The sequence below is a fragment of the Heterocephalus glaber genome, unplaced genomic scaffold, assembly GCF_053883595.1.
Source record: "Heterocephalus glaber isolate CG9 unplaced genomic scaffold, H.glaber_assembly_v1.0 deba00001569, whole genome shotgun sequence".
NCBI lineage: Eukaryota > Metazoa > Chordata > Mammalia > Rodentia > Bathyergidae > Heterocephalus > Heterocephalus glaber.
The window spans coordinates 11,537,999-11,550,578 of NW_028258354.1; positions in this window are offsets into that span (position 1 = coordinate 11,537,999).

A 12,580-nucleotide genomic window follows, 5' to 3' on the forward strand; every position below is an offset into this window, starting at 1 on the left:
TTCTGTTGGATCTGTTGTGACTTCACCTTTTTCATTCTTAATTGCATGTATTTGTGCCTTTTCTTTCCTTTTTTTTTTTTTTGATAAGGTTGGCTAAAGATTTATCGATTTTATTTACTCTTTCAAAAAACCAACTCTTTGATTCATTGATTTTTTGTATTGTTCTCTTAGTCTCCATTGCATTAATTTCTGCCCTAATCTTTATAATTTCCTCTCTTGTACGAGCTTTTGATTCATTATGCTCTTCTTTTTCTAGGAGCTTGAGGTTCTGCATTAGGTTATTTATCTGAGTTTTCTCTGTTTTCCTAATATGAGCATTCACTGCTATGAATTTCCTGCATAGAACTGCTTTCTTTGTGTCCCATAGATTCCTGTATGTTGTACTGGCATTTTCATTTACTTGTAGAAACTGTTTAACTTCTTCTTTAATTACTTCTGTGACCTATTGGTTGTTCAAGAGGGTGTTATTCAGTTTCCATGTGTTTGTTGGGGTTTTGTGGTTTCTTATGGTATTGATCTCCAATTTTATTGCACTATCATCTGATAATATATAGGAGGTAACTTCATTTCTTTTACATTTACTTAGACATGTCCTATGAGCTAGCATGTGGTCTATTCTGCAGAATGACCTTTGTGCAGCTGAAAAGAATGTGTATTCCAATATTGTGGGGGTGGAACACTCTGTAAACATCTATTAAGTCCTCTTGTTCAATAGCTTGGTTCAGTTCTAGAATTTCCTTGTTAACTTCTTGTCTAGATGATCTGTCTATTTGTGATAGTGGGGTATTGAGGTCCCCCACTACAATTGTGTTAGTGTTTATTTGGTTTTTCATGTCTATTAATATTTGTTTTGTATAGTTGGGGGCATTTGTATTTGGTGCATGTATATTTAGGACTGTCATCTCTTCCTCTTGGATTGTTCCCTTCACAAGGATGTAGTGACCATCTTTGTCTCTCTTAATTAGTTTTGGTTTGAAATCTACTTTGTCTACAAGTAAGATTTCTACCCCTGCTTTTTTCTGGGTTCCTGTGGCATTGGGAACTGTTTTCCATCGTTTTACTTTCAGTCTATGAGTTTCTTTTTGAGTTCAGTGTGTTTCTTGTATACAGCATATTGTTCATTTTCCTTTTTAATCCATTCTTCCAGTGTATTTCTTTTGATTGGTGAATTGAGGCCATTAACATTGAGAGTTATAATTGATAGATATTGATTTGTCCTTGTCATGCTGTTTTACTTTTGTTGGCTCTTTTATTTATTTTTCCCCCTTTCCCTTTAGTTTCTTACCTTGCCTGGTGGCTTCCCTCTGTTGAGCCTCATGAAGTTGTGACCTTAATTTCTTTTTTCTAGGATTTTTTAGAATTCCTTGTAGTGCTGGTTTTGTATTCATGAAATCTCTCAGGTGTTCTTTGTTGTGGAAGTATCTAATTTCCCCATTGATTTTGAAAGATAATTTTGCAGGATACAACAGTCTAGTTTGGAAGTTATTTTCTTTTAGAGCTTGAAATACTTCACTCCAGGCTCCCCTTGATTTGAGGGTTTGTGTTAAGAAGTCTGCTGTTGATTCTGATGGGCTTTCCTTTGTAGGTGATCTGTTTCTTTTCTCTAACTGCTTGTAGGATTTTGTTTTTCTGTTGGGTTTCTGGGATCTTGACTATTATATGTCTAGATGTAGATTTTTTTTGATCATGGCTAGTTGGAGATCTATATGCCTCACTCATCTGTATGTTCAGTTCTCTACCTCTGTCTGGGAAGTTTTCCACTATTACTTCTGTGAACAGTTTTTTTATGTCAATTGTGCTTTCTCCTGTTTTCTCATGGACTTCTATCAGTCTTATGTTATTCTTCTTTGCATCATCTAGCAGTTGTTGGATTGATTTCTCGTGGTCCCTTACTATTTTTAGGAAATCTCTATTTGCATGGTCTCTAACCGCGATCCTGTCTTCTATATCTGATATTCTATCTTCAGATTCCCTTAATCTGCTGTAGATACTTTCAATGGAGTTTTTGATCTCCTGAATATCTGTTTGAATCTGTTTCATGGATTCCATTTCTTTCTTATGTTGGGAGATCATGGTTTCCATTTCTTTCTTATGCTGGGTATTCATGGCTTCCAGCAAGTTTCTGTGCTCATCTATTTTTTTTATCTGTTTCTCTTCTAGATCCTCTAATCATGTCTTTCATTCTGCTGACCATCTCTGCAGATATCTGGGAGATTATTTCTGCTTTGAATTTTTCTAGAGCCTCATTCATCTGTTTTGTTACTTCCTGTGCTATCAGTTCAGGGTATCCAGGTGGTTGGTTATGGGGCTTTTCCATCTCATTTCCCCCAAGATTTATCCTTGGTGGGGTGGAAGTCTGAGTTTGTGCCTTGCTTAAATGTCTTCTCATTTTTGTTTTTGGTACTGTCCTTGGTTTAACTCCTGGATTGATAGTTTGAAATTGCTTATTGTTGGTATCTTTGTTGCTTGTAATTAGAACCCTTATGGAATGATTGCTTCTCAGAGGTGTCTTACAGATATAGCTGGTCTGTAAGTTTTGAGTCTCTAATGACTCCAAGGCTATCTCATTTTCCTTATACTAGGAAGGTTCATTGACTAGATCAATAACAACACCTTAGCCCAAGTGATACAATCAGCAACACCAATGCAACAAGTACATCTTTGAAAATGACATTTTGTGGTAGTTATTAATCTATCACCTTTAGCTGTGTGACTTAAATCAAGATTGAGGACCAATCCAACAAATAGTGAATAAACTCTTCAATATAACAACTTTACCCTTTGGGATGGGGAGTTAGAAGGGGTTGGGGAGGGAGGGATAGATGGAAAGAAGGATAGGGGAAGGTTAGCAATGTGGTCAGAGGACACAGGTGAGAAGGAAAAAGAGAATAATTGGAAAATAAAGAAGAACTCTGAATGAGGAACAAAACAGGGACAAAAAGGGAAGATGAACAATGTGGGAGAGCAAGAGAGTGAGTGTAAGAGAGAGAGAAAGGAAAGAAAAAAGAAAAGAAAAAATAGAGAAAAACAAATATTTGCAAAGAGTAGGAAAAATAATTAAAGATAAGAGAAGCAAAAGAAAAGAAAAGAGAAAAAAACCCAAACTAATAATATTAATTTTGGGAATTAAAAAAAACAATGAAGATGTAGGGCCTCTTTCAGGGTATGTCTCTACTGTCACAATAGACAACGTGGGTAGCAGTGTGCAGATATAAGTCAATGAGTCTCAGCAAGCCAGTCGCAGACTCATGAGATTCAGGCAGATTTCTGGCTGCAAGTCCCAAGTTGACCTCCCTGTCCTCCTGTAGGGTTGACCTCTGCAGAGCTGTATTGCAGGTTCCAGCTGCTCTTCCCCTGAAGATAGTCCCGGTCCTGATAGGAGGTGATGACTCCAACTTACCCAGTACCGTGGTCTGGTGGTCTGGTGTCCTCTGCGTCTTTGTAGTGTGGAACCACGTGGCTGTACAGGGGCGCGGGGGTTGTCCAGTGGATTGCTGCCGCGGGCTGATTCGGCACGTTCTGCCCGACTCGCGACTTCGGCAGGGCGCCCGCAGACCTGCCTGTCTGCAGCTGGCTAATTCGGGGTGTTCCGCGAAACTCTCCAACTTGCTTTTTGATGTTTTCTCACTCTCTTCCAAAAAATTAGAAAACAATTGGTTTAGCTATGTTGATTATTGGTTTGCTATTAATGCTTCCTTCTTTGAAACATGACTGATACAGCTAAAAATCAATTGTAACCCCTGCTGGAATTAAACATGAGTTCTCAAAGAAGATAGGGTTGAGCGCCAGTAAAAGGGTGGATAATCTGGCCCAAACTATCTTCTGGGTGTTCTCCAGATGGCAGCCACCTGCCCTAGAGCTGAGTCAACTCGGGGGATGCCTTGAGGATATAGAAATCAAGTAGAAATTAAAAGGGGCACCAATTTTTTTCTCTTGTTTCAGATGGAATACTCAATGTCAAAACCTCTTCTGCCTGTAGAATGTATTCTTAAGAACTGGAAAATGTGTGACCCTTACATGTTGAAAAAGAGCCATTTAATATTTTCCTGCACTTGCACATAGCCTGCCTACCCTCTAGAGCCAAAATGGAATGCAGAGGGAAGTACTGGTTATGATACTGTTTTACCACTAGAATTATAATGTTAGAAAGAAGGAAAATGGTCAGAATTACCTTACATTTAGACTTTGTTTACATTAAGAATTTTTACTTCTGTTCAAAATATAAATATGAGCCATACTGAATACTTACATTCATATGTCCTTTCCTCTCAGTGACCTAAGACAGATCAAACAAGATCTAGGAAAGTTTTCAGACAACTCTAATAAGTACATTCAGGTCTTTAGAAGACCTATGAAGACCTATGAACTAGACTGGAAAGATGTAGTGGTACTCTTAAATCAAACATTGACTTCTAATGAGAGAAAAGGGGCATTGAAAGCTGTTATTACATTTGGAGATGAATATTACCTTAGTTTTAGAATATCAGAAGACAGGCACCCAGGGGAACAGCAGTTCCTACTGGAGCACTAACAATCCCTATTCAAGACCCCCATTGGCCTGCCAACCAGATAGGAGATTAGAATAAGAGACGCTTTCAGGTATCTATTTTTGGAGTTTTAAAAAGGATGAGAACTAAGCCCTTCAATTATTTTAAATAGTCAGGTATTCATCAGGAGAAACATGTGAACCCCTCTGCCTTCTTAGATTGTTTACAAAAGGCATAGGTGGAATATATATCCCTGTCTCCTGATTCGATAGAAGGAAAGGTTATCTTAAAGACAAGTTTATTACTCAGTCACCCCTGGACATTAGGTAAAAGTTACAAAAGATGGCTTTTATTCCAGATAGTTCACCTGATACTTTAGTGAAAATTGCCTTCTCAGTATTTTATAATTCAAACCCAGAAGTGAAGGGAAAATAACAAAGGGGCCAAAAGGAAGCAGTTGCTTTGATCATGGCCTTAAAATGAACAGACCCTGAGTCTGATTATTGGGGCCCAAGAAAGCTCAATGACTACTAACCTCACTGCCTCTGCTGCAGAAAGCAGCACCTTACGAGGGACTGCCATAAGAGGCACCCTAAACCATGCCCTGATTGCCAAGGTGGTCACTGAAAGTCAGGCTGTGCTCTGAGGTGGAGGCCCCAGAACTCAGACCCATCCCATAGCTGGTCTGGCTAGATTAAAGAGCCCCAGGGTACACTCTGTCTTCTCCCTCTGGTCCGACCATCATCTCCACAGAGGAACCCCAGGTAATTGTGACCAGAGAGGGAAAAGAAACCATTCTATTACTGAACACTGGGATGTGTGTCTCAATCATTTTCAACTCTGGCCTCCCTTCTAGCCATCATACCTCAGTGAAAGAAGTCGCTAGAGAGGAGGTAACTCTATTTCATACAACACTTGGGCTGTAAATGGGATGGTTTTCTTTTTATATATTCCTTTTAATTATGCCTAAAAGTCTAGTTCCCCTCCTGGGGAAGGATATTTTATCTTGTTTAAATATTGTAGTTTTTCCCAAGTTGCAGTCTTGCAATATGTAGATGATATATTATGTGCCTTTTCAAAAGAGTTCTCTAGTCAAGGCAACCAAGGCACCTGGGCTCTGCTAAATTTTCTAGCAGACACAGGTTATAAAGTTTCTAGATCTAAGGCACAACTTTGCAGATTTGAAGTAAAATATTTGGGCCTTATCATATCTAAAAAAAAACTCAAAGGCTGGGGGAAGAAAGAATTAAACCAATTCTTTCCTTCACACACCCCAAAACTCTAAAACATCTAAAAGTATTCCTAGGAATTACAGGTTTTTTTCACCTTTGGATAACAAGATATGGTAAAATTGTGTGACCAGTTCTATCAGCTTATAAAAAAAGGCCAAAATACCCATATTTTAAACTGGGAACCTGATTCCCAGACTGCATTCCAGAAGCTCAAACAAGTGCTTCTAGGTTCTCTGGCATTGAGCCTACTGACAGGACACCGTTTCAATCTGTATGTTGATAAAAGGAAAGGGGCATGGCTTAGGGAATGCTTACATGGGATCAAGGACCTGCTCAGCAGCCTATCAGGTATTTGATTCATAAATTAGATATTATAGCAAAGGGAGGGCCTGTATTTCTTAGAGCTGAGGCTCTCCTGATACCAGATGTATCCAAACTGACTTTAGGCAAAGATCTCACTGTGTACACACCTCACAATGTGGCAAGACTTTCTTCTTCCAAAGGTAAGCCTGAGGCTATCAGACAAAACCATCAGCTTATGGCCTGTTTAAAAAACTTTCTTTGCTTTCACAGGTGTAAAAGGTTTTTATTCCTTCTGATTCTTAGTACAAGAGATCTCTGTTAATTGACCTATGAAAAGTTCTGACTAGTCTTATTTATAGGTAGAAACCTAAAAACTATAAAAGGGTTATTATAATTCAACTTGGGCAAATAAATTTGAATGTACTCTGCTTTATAAACATATTGTCTTATGTGTGCTTGTCTGTCAGTCTGTCCAATCTGTTTTACAGCTGTTTTCTTTGAGCTCAACAATTTTTTTCTTCTTTTCCCTTTTCAGATTTTTAAAAATATTTGTCTATAACTTAAGTTGGCTAATAAATAAATGTCATTAGAGTTAAGGATATGCTTCCACCCAGGTTGCCAGGTGATCAAAATGATGTAAACACTGGTTTATAAACAATACGTATTATTGTCTGTGTACAATAACTTGGGATTCTTTTATTGGTTGAGAATAATGTGTTAATTGTTACAATCTGATTCTTACAGGTCATCTGAAAGATTTGTTAAAATAATTAAATGGGGACCTCTTAGGCTTAGGGAAACTGCTGGACAGGATTCCCCTTAGTGAGTAAATGAGCAGCTGCTTGGAAATATTTTATTTCTTTTAACTTCTTCTTTTTTTTTTTGGTACCAAGGATCGAGCTCAGGTTCTTGTGCTTGCAAGGTACCACTGAGCTAAATCCCTGGCCCTGGAAATATTTTATTCCAGTCTTTGTTCACTAATGGGACCCCAATTTCCATAACCTCATGGGAGACACACCCCAATAAACATTGCTAAACATATTATTGTCATATGTTTACACTGGTTGTCATAAAAACATTAAGTTTTCTGTGGGGAAAACAATATCTTTTTATTAAAAGATATTCTTGGTACAAAAGTAAATTAAGGAACAAAGAGTTTCATATAGCAGTGACACTCATTTTTGCTAATTTATGGTATACTAAATGTATTCATGCCTTCCAGTTGTACAGGTCTTCTAAGATATATAACCAGGACTGTTTATGGTCATAACCTTTTTAAAGACTCAAATATCTGCTTTTTTCTTGTGTTCCAGCTAGTTGTGATAAGAAGTACATGTCAAAACAGTACAAGATCACCAGTCAAATAATAGTTTATTTTAAAAAACTTATATGATGTGTATATTATATATGTGTCACTATACTTAGGGATGTTCAGGCACCAAGTAGTCCAAACAATGTCACACACTAAAAATTAGAGGATAGACATTATAAACTTCTAAGGTACATTTATAGGCCAATGCACTCTCCTTAGATGGTATCCTATTGAAGGATAACAAATTAGGTAAGAGTTCTCTTATGTCATTTGTGATCAGATAGAGATGTTTGACTAAGAAGGCTATTTTATACTAAGATGGACATTTAAGTGTGTAGGTTGTCCGGCTAAAATACTATGTCTAGTTCTTGATCTCAAGTTTTCTCTATAAAACTATAATTATTGTCTGGTAACATTCTGCAGGGATTCAACTACTAAAACAACCATAGTTGATAAGAAATAACAGTCCTCTGGCTATACTTCATATTTCAAAGTTTTAGATGAGATTATAATAGTTAAGCTCACTTCTCCCTCTGCAATACTGATGTAACTGATCCTCTCTTCTGGGTGTTCAACAACTAAAGTTTAGAGACTAAAACTGGAAAGATAACTGGGCGAAGAGAATAGCCAACATTTTGGCCTTTACCCTCTAGGGTCAGTGAGGACCCAGGACATGAGGGAACTTTTTAAATAGGATCCTACAACTTTGATGAATCACCCAACCTCCTGAGTAGGGAGATTGCTAGACCTCAGAAGACAGGAATAAACAAATTTACAGTGTGCCAAAGAGAAAAAGTCTCTCATGCTTTCACAAAAAGCAACATAGTCAAGCAAGACCATGAGCCATCCTGATGGCTGACACTAACAGATGAACTGAGAGGCTCTGTACATGTTTCCAAAAGTAAAGTTTGAGGAGACTAAACTGACCTTGATAGACAGCAAGAGATAATTTTGATTAACACAGATCTCACTTTAACTTGGTCTTAAACATGAAGCACAAAACTATAACCAAGAGATGTATAAAAATAATACCACAGTAATAAAGCTAGTTATAAAAAGGAGCTCCTATCACTTGTCCCTTCAGCAGTTTCCAGCTACATCAGTAGCTAACTACTGTTATGGTTCATTAAGGAAAAACAATAGTGGACTCTATAAAAGTTCAAAAAGAGTCTTTAAATTCCTTGGCTAAAATTGTCATTCAAAACCACCAAACTATCTTTTAACAGCTAAAACTAGAGAGACTTATGACAAGAAATGTCAGACTTACAGATAACCTCCATCAGTAGAGGGATCTAAGTATTGTAAGTTAATTAGATATCTTGTAGGCAGTTATCTTGTAGGCAGTTAGACAGGCCGGCCTTCAAGGAGCCAACAAGGAGGACAATAGAGACACATTCACTGAAGGCCAGCTGCTAATAAAGGTTGTCTAAATGACTGGATAGACAACAGGAAGGTCTCAGAGCTTTCTCTGCCCTAGGGCCCAGGGGAGAATCCCTGACCTACCTGTCTCTAGACGTGACCTCTTTTGCAGCCAAAAAGTGCTCTGATTTGACCATTGACCTATTTCCCCCTCTTTTTCAAGGAACTAGAAAGCAGTGGGTTTATTATTGGTTTTGCTATCAATATTTTCTTTTTTGAAAATATGGCTGTTACAACTGGAATCGATTGTAACTTGTGCTTTGGAGTGATTATGATGCTATCTCACAATTAGAATTATACAGTAACAGAGAAAAATGGCCAAAATTGTCTTATGTTGAGACTTTCTTTACATTAAGAAGTAAACCTTGCTTGTGTTTAAATGTAAATGTGGGCCACAGAAAAACCAGACACCTCACCCTGAAGAGCATTCAGTATCACTAAGCTTGAGGCTACTCCTCACCCTTTAAAACCTGAGAACAAGGTTTCCAAGGCAACTTCAGTCTAAGCCTTAACTACCAGGTGCTGAGAGTGGAGTTTCTGAGCAAGTCATGATTAAAACCTCCATGAGGCTATATCCATCTTTAACTAGATTGTTCAGGCCCCTCAGAGACAGTGTCCCTTGGAGGAAGTAAATGGCAAATACAAGACTACTCGTGTTTATGTGTCCTCTCCTCTCAGTGACCTGACAGATCAAATGAGACCTAAGAAAGTTTTCAGATGACCCTGATATGTACATTCAGGTCTTCAGAAGACTTACTCAGACCTATGAACTAGATTAAAAAGATGTAATGTTCCTCTTAAATCAAACATTGATTTCTAATGAGAGACAGGCAGCATTACAAGCTGCTACTACATTTAGAGATATATTGTCTTGATTTTAAAAGGTCAGAAGACAGCCAAGGAAACAGCCAGTTCCTACTGGAGACCAAGCAGTCCCTGTACAGGGCCTTCACTGATCTGCCTACCAAACAGGAAAATAGAACAGACCTTTCAGACATGATCAGGAAAAAGGTGAGGACATCTCTAGCTCCTGATTTAATAGAAGGAAATACTGTAGTTTTTTCCAAGTTGGTCTTGCAATATATAGATAGTATACTATCATGTCCCCCCTGAGAAGAGCTCTCTAGCCAAGGCACCCATGGTTATAAGGTTTCTAGCTCTAAAGCACAACTTTGCAGCCTTGCAGTAAAATATTTAGGCCTTGTTATATCTAAGGGAACCCAAAGACTAGGAGAAGAAAGAATTAAACCAATTCTTTCCTTCCCCCAGCCCAAGGCTCTAAAATAGCCATGGAGATTCCTAGAAATTACAGGCTTTTGTCACTTTTATAGCAGAATATAGTGAGATTGTGCGACCCCTCTATCAGCTTATAGAGAAACCCAAAAGACAGATACCCATATTTTAACCTGGGAACCTGATTCTCAGACTGCTTTCGAAAAGCTCAAACAAGAACTTCTAAGTGCTCCAACACTCAGCTTGCCTACAGGACACCGTTTCAGTTTGTATGTTAATAACAGCCAAAACTTGGCTTTGGGAGTGTTTATACAAGATTGGGAACCTGCTCAACAGCCTTGTAGTCATAAATTAGGTATTATAGTTTCATAATAATTTATTTTAAAAGGTAAGCCCTAAACAATATAGTTAGAACACTTTCATTCTCTCTCTCTTTCAAGAGGCAAAAAAAACAGTCATTCAGGTTCTTTGATTATTGGTTTAATTTTTTGCTTGACAATGCAGTTGGAGTCAATAATGGCTTTTGTCTCTGGAGACATGCTTGGCTAAGAATTACAGACCCACTCTGGGAAAGCTCTTGATCTTTATTGTCTTTCTACACCTGAGATGGTTAAGATTTAGTTCTTGTCCCATACTTAGAGTCACTCTTCTGTTTCTTCCCCACTGCCCTGACTCTAAGAAATAATGTAGTTCTTAATAGTGTTTGGTTCAAGGCACTTCCTTTCTCTGTGGTTGCTAGATTTCTAGAAAAAGCTTCCAGAATGGTGAGTTTCCCTCCCTGAAATCCTTCCAGAGTAAAGCTGATTTTCAATTATCTCTGGGTCATACTACAAAAAAAAAAACTGGTCCATGTTTAATCCTGAAACTCTCAAAGAATAAATGTAAAAGTTTTAGTCCAAATTTATCTGTCTTTCAATCAATCCATAGGCAAAATTGGAGGGAAAAAAATTGGAGACTAACTCTTCTTACCTCCCTCAAGAATGATGCTGTTTTTTACAGCACAGATAGGTTCACTGATATAACAAAACATCCCTAGGGAACTTATGAGTTCAATAACAGTTTTAAGCAGAGACAAGTATTAAAGAATAGGCACAGTCCCAGTCCCTAGAGGACTGCCTCTCTTGTCATGATTTCTGTCCAGAACATCTTGCTAGGCTGGCCACTATTTTCAAAGATATGGTAACTGAGGCTCTGAAAAAGGAAAGCCTATAGCCAAGATGCTCCAAGGGTCACAGGATCACAAGGAAGGGGGTCCAGGTGCACAGTAACAGTGCTAACCTGGCTCTGGTCACTTCCTTGCACCTCCAGTCTGCTGTCACTGGCACTAGACGAAGTAAAGTCTAAGGGAAGCCTTAAATTGGGTACACAAGAGGGATAGACAGGTATGCCTCCTTTCCCTTTGTTTCTTTTGAAGTTAACTTGTGCTTTGGAAACACCTAAGCAGGTAGGAATGGGAATTTCCTGGGGAAGATAGGGCCGCTGCCCTGGTAAAAGGTGACTAGTCCATGCCTAGATGATCTTCCAGTTACTCCAGATGACAGCCATCTGATCTAAAGGAATCACCCTGGTGAAGTCTTGGGCATTTATGAATCAAGTAGCGGCTTACCAGGGACATCTGTCTGTTTCTCTTGTTTCAGATGGGAGACTCCATATCTAAACCTCTCACTCCTTTAGATTGTATTCTTGCACATTTGAAAATGTTCCAGCCTCACATACTAAGAAAGCAATTTAGTATTTTTCTGTACCCATACATGACCTGCCTACCCCCTAGAGCCAAAATGGAATACAGAGGCCTTCTTCCTTCCCTGTTTGGAATTCATACTTAGCTCCAAAGAGTGCCACCTACTCTCTTTTTAAACCTAAATCCAGCCTGAGTGCACTGCCCTGGAAATAGTTAAAATTATCTTTAACAGTCTGTTCCTCTAGAGGGAACAGTTATATGTGGCTATCAAACAACTGTGGTTATGAAAGCAACAATGAGAAGCCTGTATAGCTGGGTATTCCAGACAGATAAACCATCAGCTTAGGTCCCATTTTAAAACTATCTTTGCTTACCTACAAAAGTTTTGACTAGTCTAATTTATAGTTACAAACCTAAAAATTATAAAAGGGTTATTATAATTTAACTTGGCCAAATACATTTGAGTGTGTTCTGGTTTATAACCAAGTTGTCTTATGTGTTTGTTGTCTGTTCAATTTGTTATAACACACAAATCTGTTTTATTTGAGCTCAACAATTTTTTTCTTCTTTTTGCCCTTTTGGATTTTTAAAGATGTCTGCCTATAACTTAAGTTGGCTTATAGATAAATGTCATTAAAGACATGCTTCCCATAGGTTGCCAGATGATCAAAATGATGTCCAGACTGGTTTTACAAATACAGTACATATTGTTTGTATATAGTAACTCGAGACTCTTTTGTTGGTCAAAAATAATGTGTTAATTGTTACAACCTGGGTCTCATAGGTCATCTAAAAATTTGTTAAGATAATTAAATAAAGACCCTTGGGCTTGGGAAAACTACTGGACAGGACTCCCCTTGGTAAATAAGGGAGCAGCTGCCTGGATATCTTTGTTATAGACTTTGTTTACAAA